Source organism: Cannabis sativa, chromosome 8 (assembly GCF_029168945.1).
Source record: "Cannabis sativa cultivar Pink pepper isolate KNU-18-1 chromosome 8, ASM2916894v1, whole genome shotgun sequence".
Taxonomy (NCBI): domain Eukaryota; kingdom Viridiplantae; phylum Streptophyta; class Magnoliopsida; order Rosales; family Cannabaceae; genus Cannabis; species Cannabis sativa.
In genome coordinates, this window is record NC_083608.1 from 39,504,803 (window position 1) to 39,523,519 (window position 18,717).

An 18,717-nucleotide genomic window follows, 5' to 3' on the forward strand; every position below is an offset into this window, starting at 1 on the left:
GGATAGAATCATGTTGGAAACAAATAGCTTGGTCTGTGTCCAAACAATTTAGAGCGGTATTTTTATGCCTTCAAAGTTTGGTCTTATTGTTCAAGATGTTCGAAATTCGCTTTTGGCTTTATCTTTTATTGATTTGTGTTTAATAAAACAATCTGCAAATACGTTAGCTCATTGCTTGGCAATAGACTCTTGTTTCTCTAGAGGTCGTGTGCTTCAGTTAGAGGACTGTTCCTCTAAAGTGCGTTCTATTGTTTTGAACGAATTTATTAATTAATAAATCTTATGATTTTTATTCAAAAAATGGCCAGGGGTAGTTACTCATGCAGGAGTTACTAATGACTAGTTGGCTGGTTTGTTGAAAGTGGTGGAGATTTTTTTTATTATATCTTTACGTGCCTAATTAATTTTTAATTTTTTTACAGAATTATTATATATTAAAATATATATAACTGTAATTATTTTTTTTACCGTTTACAAAGAATATTTTTATTTAATTACTCTCATCCTCTCAATTATTTGTAGTCAATTATTAGTATTTCAAACAAATTATTAGCTAAGCCTTCTCTAATTTTTCATAGTAAAATTTTTAATCTAATTTATTATTTTAATCTAAATTGTAATTACAATATCTATTTTTTATTGGTTTTTTTTTTTTTTACCTTTTAACTTATTTTGATTTTTGAGAATCTTTTTTCAAATCTTTAAGTTTGTTATTTTTATAAGGTGTTAATACAAATTTCAAATTTTATAAAAGTTTTTGTTACTGTTAAATTAATTAATTATAGTATATGTTGGTTAATTTTTTAAATTTACTAATTATTGGTAATTTAAATATATTTGGATTATTTTTTATGTTTGTGTATGTTAGGTTATAGTATGGTACTTTTTGTTTTGTTTTATTTATTTTATTTGGTGGAGGTTGTCAAAGTCACTTTTGGAGTTACTTACATGAGATAAGTTTTTGTTTTTCTTTGCTTATTTTATGATTATTTCTATAGTTATTTTACTTGATGTTACTAGATATTTTGTAAGAACTCATTCTTTGTTTTGTTATTTTTGTAGGGAAATTTTCAATTATTCAATCAAAGAACAGTTATTGTGATGGAAGGGCTAGAGTGGTCTCTCTTGTTTGTTAGAGTTTTCTATTCATTTAAAGAGTCCAATTGTTTAGTTTTGATCTCTGCTTTTTCTAAGTGTTTCACTTGATGTAATGATTTGGACGCTTTCTTAGCTGATTTGGCTAGTTTATTTTCCAGTTTTCTTGAGGCATCCCTAGTTCATGTCTCCGTTCATGAATTAGTTGCGCATGCACTTAGGGTGGATTGTGAACGAGCTTGGATTGATACTTTTTTATCATTTTCTATTGATGTATTAAACTCGATTATTATTAATAAGAGTTTAATTTCAAAAAAAAAAAATAGGGGATTTTTCATATATATGGGAACTAATAAACATCTCGTTTCGAGGCGGATATATAAAATATTTTAAATTATATATAACAAAATAAATTGTGTATTTTAATTAATAATAATTACTTAGTAAAATTATATTAAAATTTTAACTTTATTATAGAAAAAAATTGTAACATAAATAATTAAAATATTAAATTTGTTACTAATAAATACCGAAATTTAAAAAATAGTAGCATAAATTCTCATTTATGGTTTAATTGTTATTCTGATGTGTGTGTTAAGTTTTGAGTTCGAATTTTATTGTGTGTTTTTAATGTTTGAGTTTTAATATTTTACTGGAGTTCTATTATTTGAGTTTGTGTTTGTTTTTATTTATTTATTTATATAGATTTTGAGAACTTGAAATTTGATGTTGTTTCAATTGATTATTGGGATTGAAAGTTTAATTTTTTATACGGAAATTAAAGTTTGTATTTTCGTTTCATTGATTAAAAATATTAGTAGAAAATTTATAGAATGAAAATTTTGAATATATGAAAGTAGAATTGAAAAATAACATTTGAATCGAGAATCAAAGTTTATTGTTAATCTTCCTTACAAAAAAAAAGTTTATTGTTAATCTGTAAAGATAATATGGCTGGAAGAAAATTGAAAAATTGATTTTTATTTCATTTAATATGTATATAATATTTTTTATTTTTTTTTAATAATATGAATTTATTTTAATTAATTTTCATTTTTTAAAATTATCTTTTCTAAAAGAATTATTAGTTTGGTCAATACTATACTTACATGTAGCATTTTATTGATCAACTTTATATGATCAGGATATACAAATAATGCATTATGAAAAAATTTAATTCATAATCTCACACATGTTTTTTTTTTCAATTTATAATGTTTGATTCATAATAAATTCTTTCTATAAAAAAAAACGATTTTCATATATTCTGCAAAGTAAAAAAAAATCACACACATATATATAGTTATGAATATATATATAAATAATTGAATAATTATTTAATTTAATATTATTAATTTAGTTTATATTTATTATTATGTGTTTTTTAAAAAAATAATTAATTTAAGATAGATATTTTTATAGAAAATTTATTAAAATAATAATATTAATTTGTAAATTTATGCTCTAATAAAAAATTAAAAGATTGAGAGAGTTAAGAGAAAAAAAAAAAAACTTTAGAGAGATTTTAGACTACCACGTCACCGATGCATTGTCTGATCTCATCCCACGTAGCAATCAACTCGGTGAAGTAAGTACCAACTGAATTATCTCCTTGTCAAAGGTAAATAATCGATTCATTCAATTCAAAGATCCAAGAAGGGCCATTTCCCTGATTGAATCGATTGTTAAAGACTGCCCAAATCTCAACAGTTGTATCAAGACACGTGATACTACTCTTGATCTCAGTGAAAACAAAATGTAAGATCTAGGACATTACCATTTTCTTACAGCGAATCCAAGAACTTAAAAGTGGTAAAGTAGAAGGCGGTTGCGAAAGAGTACCTTTGAGGAATGGTGTTTTGTTTCTTGCACCAATTGAAAGCTTAAAATTGCATTTTTATGGCTGGAAGTCTTGATCGATGAGGACCAGAATTGTTAGAGCAAGCCCTGGATGATCTTCATGCTTAAGAAGTAGGGACTATACACATTTTCATATGCTCGTCGATTATTCGAAGCAGGGTGATTCGAAGCTCGGTGAGAAGTTACCCGTGTAATACCAGCTGAGGTTTGTAATGGTGGTGGAGCAACTAGATACGTGGCATCGACCACTGGATCAAGGCCAGTGGTAGTAGCTAAAAAGGTTGCATGAGTTCTCACCATTGTTGATTGTTTGAGTTCTTTGAAGCTTCTTGACTTTTCTTGAAAAATCACATGTTAACTTCTGATACCATTAGCGGAAGAAAACTAGAGCTTATCTCTATAAATTTATTAATATGAAATATGTACATATTACAAAGATAGAAATGCTTTAACAAAGGCAGTGGAATGAGAAGAGCTGAGTTAGTTAGAAACTAACTTACAAGTTGTAATAACATAATTGTAACAGAAGATATAACTACCTATCCTAATAGAAATCCTAGCCATTCAAGAAGGGATCAATGTAATACCCGGTAAAAATATACATATATTTTAAATTTTATTTGTTATACAATTTGTGTGAGAATAAGTATTTATTTATTTCTACTAATAGTGAATAGAGACTATTGCTTAAAATAGTATTGATAGATTTCTAAACATACTTGAAATTATAGTAAGTGTCAAGGTAAAATTATGGTGTTTTTACGAATTAGGATAATTACTCAATTAAAGTCCAATATGAAAGTCTATTAGAGTTTTATAAATTATTTAGTGGGTTTAATTTATTGTATGAAGTGCATTAAATAACATTATAATGGAATTAATGTTAAAAAAATTCGTAGGTTTGGATAAATTCGCAGGATTAAAAACTATTTTACTAAAATGACCATATCTAGAGTTTTAGAGCTCCGATTGAGATGATTCCAGTGGCGTTGGAAAGATAATTCAAAGATCTATAAATTTTGTAGAAATAGTTATATCATAATTCGGAATTTTTCTAGGTGAAAACTGAGCCTAAAGTTACGTGATAAAGGGCTTACTTTTAAATTTTAAAAATTAGATATTTGTTGATTTAATAATATTTTAGCATTTTATTATATATTATTATTTTTTAGTTAACCTAAACCTATCAGAATACGATATCTCATAATCTTTTTATCAAACCCTAAACTATCATAGTTTTATTTTTCCTCTCCAAACCAATTAGTCAAACTTCATTCTTCTTCATGGTTGCTCCTCTCAAACCTTCCACACTTCTTCTTATTTTCTATATTCATTCTTAAAGTTTTGGATTTATAATAAAGGCTTGTGGGCTTGAGACATCAAATAGAAAGTTGTGAAGAGGTATGAAATATTTTCTTGCTCAATAATTCTAAATGTTATCTAGGGTTCGGACCTATTATATTTTTCGTTTTCAGAAAAAATAAGTTTCAGTAAAGTGATGATATCTCTCTTGATATTGATCCATTTTTAGAGATTTTTATATCGTTAGAAAGCTTATTCGATTATCTAAAATTTTTATCAAGAAACTATTGACCAATTCGGTGTTCTTCTATGTTGAAAATCATCATCTTTCTGCTATTGTTGTAATTCGTTTTCTTTATATTTCCAGAAAAAGTACTTTCACTTAAAATACAATAACTCTCTCAATTCTTATTCATTTTTAATGATCTATATATGGTTTTAAAGCTTATTCAATTTCCCATAAGTTTTATGAAGAAACGTTTTGTTAATTCGAAGCCATACTATGTCAAAAAATTAGTTTTTTCAATATCATGTAATTCGTTTCTAGAATCTTGTTCTTGCAAAACTGTTTTGGTAAAATTATAATATCTCTTTGAATATAATTCCAATTTCAAAGAATTTTATATCATTGGAAAGGGAATTCAATTTCCTAAAACTTTGATGAAGATGTTATCTTCTAGTTCTGAACCATTCAATGACAAAAGTTTGTATTTTTGCTAAGTTGTGTAATTCGTTACTCCATATTCCTTCTCAGAAATAGTTTCAGTAAAAGAATCATAACTCACTCAGTTTTAATCTATTTTTAATGATCTTTATATCATTAGAAAGATAATAAAATTTCCTATAATTTTTATGAAGACAACTTTCACTGAATTAGTATAGTTGTTGGTCAAAAATAGTGATCTTTCTGTTGTACTGTAAGAGTACGAATTTTAATGTTAGGGCCTTGAACCATGTGTTGTTATATGTAGTAGTGACGAGATAACAAGTCTTAAGCAGTGGGATTTGAGGATCTTGTACTCAACAAGAAAATTTATTGAGGTGCTTGGAGTAGCAAGAAGGTGTTCTTAACAACTGAGGTAAGAAGAGTGGACATCTGTGCACAGGGTGTATGTTGAAACATACAACTGTATTATGGGTTTGTATTATTACATGTTTTATTCTATGGTAGATTGTTGTTTTAAGATAATGTTATTAGTGTGTGATAGTGATAAGGCTTTTGACTGTTTGTATGAGGATAGCACTTATAGGATATGTTTTTTTGCTGCTGGTGTGAGCATAGCACTGCAGGATATGTTTTTGGCTGCTTGTATGGGTTTACTTGCAGGTTATCCTATCATGGGTGAGTACAACTTGTGAGAAGGGATTGCCCTATTGGATGCCGAGTGTGAGAACAGCACAAGGCAGGGCAAGTTACACTTCATGTCTGATCAACATGAGTGGGAGTAGATTATCGTATGTGAGGACAATGTGCGATAAGATACTATGTGTTATGTGTGTGAGTATAGCATGCGTTAAGATTACACTGTGATATGATGTTGTATTGTATGTAAGAATAATATGTGATATGACATGTTGTTATATGTATGCAAGTATGGTATGAATTGATTTGATGTTGTAATATTGTTATACTTATGACTATGTTATCTGGTTGGGGGGGTTATGTCCTACATAGCTCTTCTTACTGGGCGTTAGCTCACGGGTACTCTATGTGCAGGTAAAGGCAAAACTATACAGTGAGGGTGGCGAGCTCGAGGCATGGATTACATGTTAGGGGATTGTCACGATGTTTTGGTTTAAGAATATTTCTTTAAAGATTATGGCTCGATTACTTTTGTAAAAATTAATGTTTAAAAATTTGTAAATGAATCAAGTGTTTTTGTTTTAAAATAATGAGATCTCATGCTTTAATTATTTTCAATAAATTAGTTTATTGTTTTTATTATAAATGGTTTTAAACGGACTAGCGAGTGTGACGTCTCGGGAAATCGGGGCGTTACAATCAAACTAGGGGTTGAGCTAGATTTGAGGAGGTTTACTATTGTGTAAGATTGTGCTAGAGCTATATCTCTGCTTTCGTCTTCCAACAACTAATGTGGACACTAGAAAAATACCATTTGGAGCATCAAGAACATCACTCCATATTACAAACCAGAAAGTAAAAACGAGAGAGAAAGAAGAGAAGAAGAACAGAGTAAATCTTTCTTATTGAAACAGAGAAACAATGAGTGAGCCTTATATAGCTCAAGCTCAATGAAAGTACATTACAAAAAATTAGTTACACATTTAGAAAGAAAACTACTAACTAACATAATAAATCAATCGACTTTACAATAGATTATAACTACCAAACCAGTGGTAGTAATAGTAGTGTGACAGCTAACACTTAATACTCTCCCTCAAGATGGAGAGCTAATGATTATTAAGCCCATATTGTCTTTGAAAGCATTGAATTGAGTAGGAAAAAGCCCCTTAGTAAATATGTCTGCAAGCTGATCCTTGGTACCAACATGACTAGTTTTAATTACACCTTCTTGCACCTTTTCCCCACTAAATGGCAATCAATCTCTATATGTTTTGTTCTCTCATGAAAAATTGGGTTTGCAGCAATGTATTGAGTTGCCTTGTTGTCACAATAAAGCCAAGTAGGACCCTTATGTTTGATTTTCAATTCCTTAAGAATAGACAGCAGCCAAACAAGTTCACAAGAGGTATTGGCCATAGCTCTATACTCAGCTTCAGCTAAGGATTTAGAGACCACATGTTGTTTTTTACTCTTCCAAGAAATCAAGGACTTTCCGAGAAAAATATAAAAGCCTGTAGTGGACCTTCTAGTATCAGGACAGGCACCCCAATCTGCATCTCTAAGTTGCATTTCTGATGTAACAGGGAAGAACTAACCTTGCCCAGGGCAATGCTTGACATATTGAAGAACTCTCTCAGCAGCTTTCATGTGTCTAGCTTTGGGAGTAACCAAGAATTGACTTAATTTGTTGACAAAAAAAATATACATATGGCCTTTTAATGGTCAGATATTACAGCTTCCTAATTGTCCTCCTATAGAGCTTAGGATCGGCCAATCTGTCTTCTTCATCCTGGCTCAATTTTATGTTGACCTCCATAGGAGTATTCACTGGTTTACAACCTCAAATGACCAAAATCTTCCAACATTTGCAAAGCATAATGTCTTTGAGATATAATGATTCCCTTGGAAGACCTAGCAACATCCAATCCAAGAAAGTAGTTAAGGTTTCCAAGATCTTTAAGCTAAAATTTGTTGTTCAATTGAACTTTGAGAGCCACAATTTCAACCAAATTGTTACCTGACAATGAATGAACTTATCTCCATTGTGCCTCATAAACAATGAATGAACTTATCTCCATTGTGCCTCATAAACAATGAATGATCTATGGTTGAATGATGGAAGCCTTCCTCAACCAAGACACTAGAAAATTTAGCAAACCATTGCCTTGATACTTGCTTTAGTCTATATAGAGATTTTTTAAGTTTGCATACAACATTTGGTGGAAGCTCCCCCTTAGGACTATACCCTGGAGGTAAAGTCATATACACTTCCTCATTAAGATCTCCATGCAAGAATGCATTATTAACATCAAGTTGATGTAAATATACCATCCATTTAAGCACAAGTTTCACAGTGACTAACTTAGTAACAAGTGCAAAAGTATTTGTGTAGTCCACACCTTCTTGTTGATTGTAACCCTTAGCCAGAAACCTTGCTTTGAACCTCTCAATAGATCCATCAGCATTATATTTGATTTTATAAACACATCGACAGCCAATTGCATGATGTTCAATAGGTAGGGAAACTATGATCCAAGTGTGGTTTTTCTCAAGGGCATCAATCTCACAATCCATAGCACTATCCCAAATAGGTATGCCCTTGGCTTGGCTGAAAAATTCAGGTTCATAATGGCTAGAAATGGCCAAAATAACTGCTCGAAAAGTAGATGACAACCTGCTATAATCAACAACATGAGAAATAGAATAAGGTGTAACCTTTGAAGGTTCCTGCAACACTGGACATAGTTAGTTTGAGCTAAAAAACAGTGATCATCCTGTAAATATGAGTCTGTCATTATCTAGGTTATTCTGAATAGTAGTAGAAGCAGGTTTAGGCATATCATTGGGTTGTATGGCAGGTGTCGACACAAAGTTATTAGGGGATGTGTTCTCAGGCTGAGAAATATCTGCAGCAGATGCAGAAAAGAAATTTTGATCCTCAACAGTAAAGGCATTAGGAGTGTGAAATGGAAAAATAGTTTCATGAAAATGCACATCTCTAGAATAAAATATTATGTTAGAATTGAGGTCCAACAACTTGTATGCTTTCATGCCAATGGGGTACCCAAGAAAGATGCATGGAGCTGCCCTTAGGGAAAATTTTGACCTGTTAGCAGACAAAGTGGAGGCATAGGCCAAGCAACCAAAAGCTTTTAGATGAGTATAGTTTGGAGGCTTGAATTAAAGAATCTGACATGGAGAGATATTTTTTAAATTTGGTGTACGAGTCCTATTTATGAGATAGGCAGCAGTGGAAACACACTCATTCCAATACACTAAAGGGATACAAGATTGAAATAAGAGAGCACGAGCAACATTTAATAAGTGTTGGTGCTTTCTTTCAACCACAAAATTTTTTGGGGGCCTATGAATGCAAGAATGGTAATGAATAATGCAAAGACTATTAAACAACTTAACAAACTGCAATTCCTTAGCATTATCAGACCTCACAGCTTTAATAGTCTTTTGATATTGAGTTTTAATGAGCTGAATAAAGTTAGGAATGGCAGTTTGTGCCTCAGCCTTATTTTTGATGAAATGAACCCAAGTGTACCTAGAGTAATCATCAACAATAGTGATGAAATATTTGTGTCCCCCAACAGTAAGAATATTAAAAGGTTCCCAAATATCTATGTGTATAATATCAAAGCATTATTTGGCAATATTATGATTAGAAACAAAAGGTAGCTTTCTTTGTTTAGCATAATGACAAATAGAGCAATGTAAATTGGGACAAGATTGACCTTGAAATTGTAATTCTTTATTCAATGAATGAGTTTTTATACAAGAGGGATGCCCCAATCTATAATGCCAAATAATATCATCATTTATTTTGGAATCAAAAAACAAAGAAAAAATTTGGGGACTGATTTTCTCAGCAGGCTCCTCAAGGTAAAACAAGTTCCCAAGTCTCCTAGCCATCCCAATCTGCTGTGTCTTCAAGGTTCCTTGAATAACACAATGGTCAGGAGAAAATGTGAAGACACAAGCTCTAGTTTCAAGCAAGGATGAGACAAATAATAAATTAAGATAGAAATCATGGACATACAAACTATCTTTAAGAACAAGATTAGATGAAATGACAATGGTTCCTAGGCAAGAAACATTAACAGCATTACCATTAGGCAAGTTAACACAAGAAAACTTTGAATTGGCATAAGTATTTTGAAAAAGAGATAGATTGTGACACACATGGTGAGTAGCACCTGTGTCAAGAATCCAATTAGAAGAGCTTTTAGGAAGAGTTTTACTAGAAAATTGTGAAACAGAAGATTGATTTGTCTGCTCATTATTCTGTTGTTCTCTACTTTTTTGAGACAGCATATTCATCAATCTTTGGCACTCAGCAAAGGTGGCCATGAAATCATGCTCAATGTTCTTCCCATTCCATTGGTCTCCCCATTCTTTTGAGCATCAGAAAAGTTAGTAGCATGAGTCTTTTCAGGACCTTGATTTTTGTTTGAAAATTTCCCATACAGCTTGTGTCCTGGGGGTATCCATGCAATCGGTAGTACTTAGCCATGATATGCCCTTGCACACCACAATGATGACAAGTATTTTTTGGTATGTGAGGCTGAACACTTCCAATAAATTGTCCAGAGGTGGATGATGTGGGAGGAGCACTTTCATTGCCTCTTTCATTGTTGTTGACAGTAATCCCTCTCTGCCTTTCTTCTTGAACAACAGAAGCAAAGGCTTTGTTGATGTTAGGGAAGGGATCCTGCATTAAAATCTGAGATCGAGCTCCACTGTAGGATTCATTCAGACTAATCAAAAATTCAAGAACACGGTCTTCATCTTGATATACTTGAATGGTCTTCATAACACCACAAGGGCAAATGGGTTGTGGCCTAAACTCTTGTATCGAATCCTAGAAAGATTTTGGATGAGTGAAGTAAGTAGTAACAGAGTTCGATCCCTGAACCAAGGCTTGCATAGATCGTTTGGTTTCAAAAACTCTTAGCGCATTTTTCTGGTGGTATCTCTCTAGAGCTCAGTCCAAATCTTAGCAGCATTATCAAGGTATATCACACTATCAGCTATCTCACTCAAAATAACATGTAAAATCCAAGAGATCACCAGGCTATTGCATCGAAACCACACATCATAAACATCATCATCAACCTTTGGCTCACGTAATCAACCATCAACGAATTTGATTTTGTTTCTTGCTGCAAGAGCTACTATCATGGATCTTCTCCATGAACTATAATTCTCGCAGCCAGTCAAAATCTTGGGAACAAGATTCACAACAGATTGATCTCTACTCGAAATGAAGTAGGGACTTCGAGGATCCTCACTTGGTGGTCGATTGTTCGGTTCCAGAACAGAGAACCTATTTGCAGCTTGAGATTCATCTCCTTGATTCGTTGAGCTTCGAGTGTTGGTTCCACCACGAGCCATAGACCCAGCCACGAACAATAAAGAATCGAAAAAATGGAGCTCACGAGAGTCGTGGCTCTAATACCATATTACAAACCAGAAAGTAAAAACGAGAGAGAAAGAAAAGAAGAAGAACAGAGTAAATCTTTCTTATTGAAACAGAGAAACAATGAGTGAGTCTTATATAGCTCAAGCTCAATGAAAGTACAGTACAAAAAATTAGTTACACAAAGAAAACAACTAACTAACATAACTAACCAACCGACTTTACAACAGAAAATAACTACTAAACCAGTGGTAGTAACAGTAGTGTGACAACTAACACTTAATACTCCAGCAGGTTTTTGTTTTGTATTTAGATAATTAAATTATGTAGCTCATTATTATCTAGCCAAGTTAAGTATTACTCTTGAAAATAGAATAAGTGCTAAGCAGGAGCTTCTCCTTGTTGCTAGTGCTGCACATTTAAATTTTTTTTCAAAAAATAAATAAATATTTAAGTATGGTTATTAACTTGTAGTAAATTAATATAATTTTTCAAAATAATTTATTACATAAAAAAATTAACATAATTAGATTGCTATTTTTTTTTTTTGTTTTTTTTTTTTGACAAAGTGATTAAAATCACTCATGAATTTACGACGTCCACGTCCGCCACCGGCGCTGGAACCTCCTCGAACCAGGATAGCTCATCGTCTAACCGCAGAGCATGCTTTGCCAACCACAGGCCGCTAAAATCTTAGAGCGAGCCCCATGGGACAAAACTGCCCCCGGAAATTTAGACAATAAAGCTATAACATCTTCCAATAACGCTCCCAACTCAATAAAATACTGAAGTTCTACCTGAAAAATATCAAAAAACAGAATAAAACTTTAATTAGAAAATTATTCAAACTAAATAGAATCAACTAACCACCAAGACTAAGCAACTAGATCTCTCTACAAAATACTAGAACTAGCCAAAGGGAGTACCCTTTGGCTAGTAATAACTAAATTATAGCATTCTACTTCATAACCTTCATAGGATCCTTATTCCTTACCTTTACCCTTTTAAAGACAAACATAAATAAAATTTTCCTTTTAATACCCATTATTCCTTAAATATTCAAAATATTATATATTAATTCTTTCATTTATTTCTTAAAAGTATTACTTATTTTTAGACTAAAACATGTTAAAATTTCTTAATAAGTCAAATTGTTTATTATTTTATTTATACCGTAAAACATGGTATCTATAATCTTTATTCAGCCTAAATTAAACCAAAATTGTATTAATATCCTTAAAACTTAAGATTGTACTCTTCACATTCAAAAATACCTTTTTCCTAATACCTCTTAATCATACATTTAATTAATAATATTAAATTAATATTAATTAATCCAATTCAATAATATGACATAATGCTTCCTTATTTATTATTTTAAAAAATAACCTCCTAATTATTATACCATTCAAATTATTATAAAAACCATTAATATTAGTATCTTCCTATACAACTAATAAGGCAATAATCTCAATATTTCATTAGTATTTACTTCCCATTAATTTCAATATCTTTCCAAAATAAAAATAAAATAAAACAAAATATTCTCAATTCACAATAAATGTTCCTACCTCCAATTAATTACAAAATCTCACATTTATAATTTATATACCAAAATTAATATTATGTTATTTATAATATTATGTTATCTATAATAAACTCATATTTATAATTTATCTAGCCAAAATTAATATTATTTTATCCATAATAAGCTAATAAGTCAATAATCTCAAAATTACATACCATAATTGTTAGCTATTAAATTTTATAATATTTTTATAATTAATGATATCTTGTAATTTTAACCAAATTACCCTAAATAATTAGGGGCCAGCCATAAATCAGGCGCGAAAACCTTGAAAGGCACCAAAGCCATAATAATGACGCAGCTTATCCATCAAATTTGTACTTTCATTTCTTCCATCAAAAAAGCTAATACCACTCATACAGAAATTATTTAAAAATACAAATAATGTAATAATTTTGGTACATTCCCATAATATTGATAACAACCAAAATTTCATAATAATTTGACTTCCCAAATATTCCCAAATATATCTGAAGCAATATATTTTCATTAGACCATTAGTATTACCACCTCCCTTTATTACAAGATCCTTAAGATTCTTATTCTTCAATTTATTTAATTAATTATAATATTAAAATCTGAATACTAAAATTTCAAACACGAAGATTCTTAAAAAATATAAACCAAAATATAGCTAATAGGAATTAGCGTTTAAAGTAAACCCTCTTAAACCTTATTTCAGTTTAAAATATTCTTTAATTCATACCTTAACCTAAATAATCCTTTTATTCCGACTAATAAATCTGTATAGTGCATAACTTTAACTTTAAAATATTATTTTGTCAAAATTTTCTTATACATTCAATACCGAAAAACGTGAAAATTTAAACAAACTACCCTAAATAATTAGGGGCCCAACCATATAATAGGTGCTAAAGCCTTGTAAGGCGCCAAAGCCATAAATAATGGCACAAAATAGAACAAAATCAATATAAAACAAACCTATAACAAAATTACCAGTATACCCCATTATATCAGCTCACCCAAAAAAGAACAAAATCAATAACAAATAACAAGATGAAATCAACTATCCACTATTTCAGCCTTCAACCCAACACGACACTGACCGAGATCTCCCAGGCTCAAAACTAAATTTAAAAATTTAACTCAAAAACTTCATCACACTATGCAAACATTTAAGCAAAAATTCTAAAATCTATAGGTCTTTCACTAACTCAAAAAGAAACCAGCATAAATTCCCAAACAAACCAACTACAAACAATCTTAATAAATCTAAAACTAAAGGACTAGTGTTATCTAGATTCACATACTGTATGTATATACAATCTGTGACACAAAAATAAAAAATAAAATAATATAAACTAGAGGAATAGTGTTACTATGTTTTAGAAATTCGTCTCCTATGGAGAAATTGGGGTCTCACGGCCAAGAAAATTTAGGGTATTAAAGATTTTGGGTTCGAAAAAGATATTTCTAAAATTCATAACTCATATGAATATCTAAAAAGAATGAAAGATTTAATTCAAAAACAAAAAAGAAACTCACCTCATAATCGAATTTTCAGTCCAATCCAAAAGAGAATCTGAGATATCCAAAAAAAAAAAAAAAAAAAAAAAAAAAATACTAATCAATTAGAAGGATAAATATATATATATATATATATATATATATATATATATATATATAGTACTTACGTTTAGAGAAATGAAAGGCTCTTTCTTATGTTCACCAGTTCTCATGTCCACGGGAACAAGCTCAAAATCGAGGTTTTTTTCATTGAGTGTGGCTATAACTCTCATGGTGGCAGTTGAGTAGGCTGAGCCGTGGACTTTGATGGGTGCCATTTTTTTTTAGATTGCTATTTTGAAATAGAATAAAAACATAAAGTTGAGAAACTATAATGAAACACGACACCTAAACAATAATATTATATAATGAAGTTAATAAGATTTTTTTTTTAAAAAAAAAAAGTTAATATATAAGAATTAAAAATCATTTGTTAAATAAAAGATATTTGTTATCGTAACTACGTACTTGTTTGTTTTAGAAAAACAATGATTGATCAACTTCTCAAAACAATAGTGAACTATTCAATAGTCTTAATTCACTAATATCTATATTAAAAATATATACCCATAAAATGGGAATTACTCTATATACTATTTTTTTAACTTTTTTTTTTTCAAATTTACGATTTGAGTTTCTAAAGTGGTTGCAGCGCTAGTTGTAATAAGAATTTCTATACGATTTTTTTTACAATTTAAGTTGCCGCTTTAGTTGCAATAGGAATTTCTATGTAGAATTCTGTAAAATAAAAAAAAAAAAAAAAATTAAAGTGTAAAAATGAAAAAACCCTTAATTAAAATTAATAAGTTGTTTAAAATTATTGGATCTACCATGCTTTTTTCTTCCTCTTAAATAATTGATTATAAGAACAAAAAATTAAAAGAAAGGCTGTCCCATTTTTTGTTAAGAAAAAGGCTGTCCGATTTTGAAGCTATGCCATGTTAAATTAATAATATGATCAATATATAATATAGTTCTTATAGTTTTTATGTAATGCTCAATTAAATTAGACCACTACTATTCTTATTAAAAAAGTGTAAACAAAATAAACTTGATGACTCTATTGACCTACATATATAACGTCTAAATAGATAAATTAACAACTATATATAAGTATACAAACCATGCAATATAAACAGTAAAAGAAAAAGGAAGAGTTTATTAAAAACTTGATATGAAATCTAATAAAGTGAGATGTGAGCAGACCAACTCACAAAATGGTTAATAATTTTCCATAAAAGTCAGTCCTTATTGGGTATGTCTGTCACGCTTTGCTGGCCTTTTTAGGCTCAATATGTTGCACATGCTACCTATTCCATCATATATCTACTCCTAATTATAAATTTATTTATTTATTTATTAATACATTTATGCTATTATTGGTTTTATATTTGCATTTTATTCAATTTCGTAGTTACTACTTACCACCCTTCGTGATCGTATTTATTGTTATTTTAACACCCTGTAAATGTGACAGTTATAAAGTATGTAGTATGATGACAGTATATAGTTAGGTAATACTGGTTTTGGTTAAAGTATAATTAATTTTATTCAGTCTAAACTCTTGACCACTTTTTTTTCTTCTTCTTTTTAGTAGGAAGATTAGATTATTTCTTACATATAAATATAATATACTACTAGTGACAAATGACAATAATCATATAATATTTTTATGGATACACTTATAAACTTATTAAGTAAGCTATTTGGACGAGTCAACAAGAGTTTTGTTGAATTTAAGTTCAGGAACTCAATTAACAAAAGATAACATTTTTGTGTAATTAGTCAAAATTTTCGCTCCCATAAATTAAATTATCTAAAACCAACTTAATAAAGAACATATAATTTTTCTCATAAGATATATAATTAAGAAAAATTCTACAGTTCATTCTTATATAAAAAATATATATATTGATACCTATTTTTATCGAGATAGTTTTAATTTTAAATTTTTTTATATAACTGTGTATATTATAATTATTTGAAATATATATTATATTTTTAAAAAATTTAAAATAATTTAACACGTCAAAAGTAAAATTTAAACAATTTATTTTTTTTATTTAATAAATAGTTTGAACTCTCTTTTGTGTTGTGATATCTTAGGACTCGTTTGGTAGATAGTGTAAAAGTCGTATTATATTAAATAATAATTAACTCTATTTTTGAATAAAATAATAATGTATTGTATTAATTATTGCGATAAAAAATTTAATATAATATAAGTTGTATTATTTAATACATAACAAATAGTTTATAATAACTTGTATAATAATATTTACAAAGAATTCGGGATCAAGCCCAATCTCTGACTCGGATCCCAGACCCCGACCCGGGACTTGGACATGGACTCGAAACTCGGGACTCTAACCCAAATCCAACCCAAACCCTGGACTGGACCTGGACTCCAAACCTAGCTCTCGGACCCCGGACATATGCATCCAGACCCCCAATCTGACCCGGAATCAGTGTTGGGGTCGAAATTATTGAAAATATATTATACAAATTAATACCAAACACAGTATAATATTAAATATTACTGATATATCTCTTTCAAAAAAAAATACTAATATTATAATACAATACAATTCAATACAACACTATACAATACAATAGAATGGTGTAGCTAACAAGCCATTAAATAATTGTCATATACACCATCATATAAATATATATAAAATAAATTAAAAAAATATAACTATTCAAATTTCAAATAATTCTGTGAAATTGTGTGTACGTGCTCTAATTGGTTAGATATCGTATACGTTAATTTTATTTTATTCTCTTATAGAAATATATGATATACGTTAATTGACTTGGAGAAACTAATATAAATTGGGATCCAATTCCAAAGATGGAAAAAAACATTTAAGAAACAACTTTTACATTTTAGAAAACAACCCTAAAATTGAACAGAGTGAAAAATATAAAAAAGTACTCATAGTGCCTAATATTATTATTGATCTAATTTAACATTGAATTCCACTTATTTTATTTTATTAAATATTATGGAAAATCACTAATCAATTATAGAGCGATATTTTACCGTGGTGTTAAGCACCCTGAGTGCCTCATAGCAATGCTCATGTGAGAGGAGAGCATTGCCATGATGCACTCATGGTGCCTAGCATTATAGTTAGCGATTTTTTATAATATTTATTAATAAAGTAAGTAGAACCTGATATTGAGTTGCACCAATAGTAATATTATATTTTACAATAATGCTAAGCACCATGTGTACTTTTTAGCATTTCACGTGAGAGGATGAATATTTCACTTCTCATTTTATAAATGTTTGTGTGTGTGTTTTTTTATTAGGGCTAGTAGGGAAAAGGTTATTAAATTTAGTGGAATTGTAGAGAAACCAAACTATACCAATGTCTTCTCAATTGGTGCTTAATCACTTCCTTTCCAATTTTATATGTTGAAAATGAAATTGATTCTAAAACTATTGTAAGTGTATTGGCCATAATCTAGCGAGAATGGCATTAAGACTAGACTTTGAGTTAGTTTAGACTGGCTCCAAAAACTCTTCAAATGTAAATTTTGGGCTTACTATTTTATCTTAATGAAAGTTACACTTTTAAAAACCTACATCTACTGCTATATCTTCTTCTTATTTTTCTATTTTATTCTAACAATTCTGCTTATCTTTTTTAGAATAATTGTCTCATAAATATTTTCAATTACAGTTATTGGCTTTACCATCATAACCATGAGTAATGAATAAGTTATTTTAACACACATTGTTGCTTGAAGATAATTTAATGATTTATGGTTGTATACAGCTTATAAATATACTACTATATATGTAACCCATTTATCATGATTTATAATGGATTTACCAAACATATTGAAATCGATTTCATGCATGATTCCAAAAAAAAAAAAAATCATGCATGATTAGCATAAGTGGGGACCTATAACTTAACCCTTTTGAAAGTGTGCAGTTTCAAAACATGATGTTTCTAAAAGTGAAAAATAAAGATGATGTATATGTAAGATTTTTACACCACATACTAAAATATTTTTTCAATAAAAATTCCTTTTTTTCTTTACTTTTTTACTATAGGGTAGAATTTTTTTAAAAAAATATTGTGTTCTTTTTCAAAAGCACTGTGTAAATTTTATATTGTGTTAATTTTTCACAGTTGTTCTACGGTTATTTTTTAGTTGTTCAATTGTTATTTTAATTGTTCTATTTTATTGTTTTACGGTTATTTTATAAAAATACAGTAATTTTGTAAAAAAAAATTGTGTGACAGTAAAATTATAAGTTTTACCCAAATCTAATATTTTTGTAAAAACCCCTATATATGTGAGAGGGGCAGGGCTTTAATGCTTAATAAGTTGAGGAATACCTATTTTTTTATCCATTAATCAAAAATACTCTCATATTATACTTCATTAAAATGTACCCACTTTTGTGGGTGGGTTACCCAACATACCCTCAACTTCCACTTAAATTTAGCACATAATTTACATTAACTTAAAGGGTATAATTAGAACATCATCTATAAAAGTATGTATATTTTAAAAAATATGGAAATAAAGGTAAAAGTTAAAACATGTAAAGTAAAGTAAGTATACAATATAATTTTCTATAAGAAA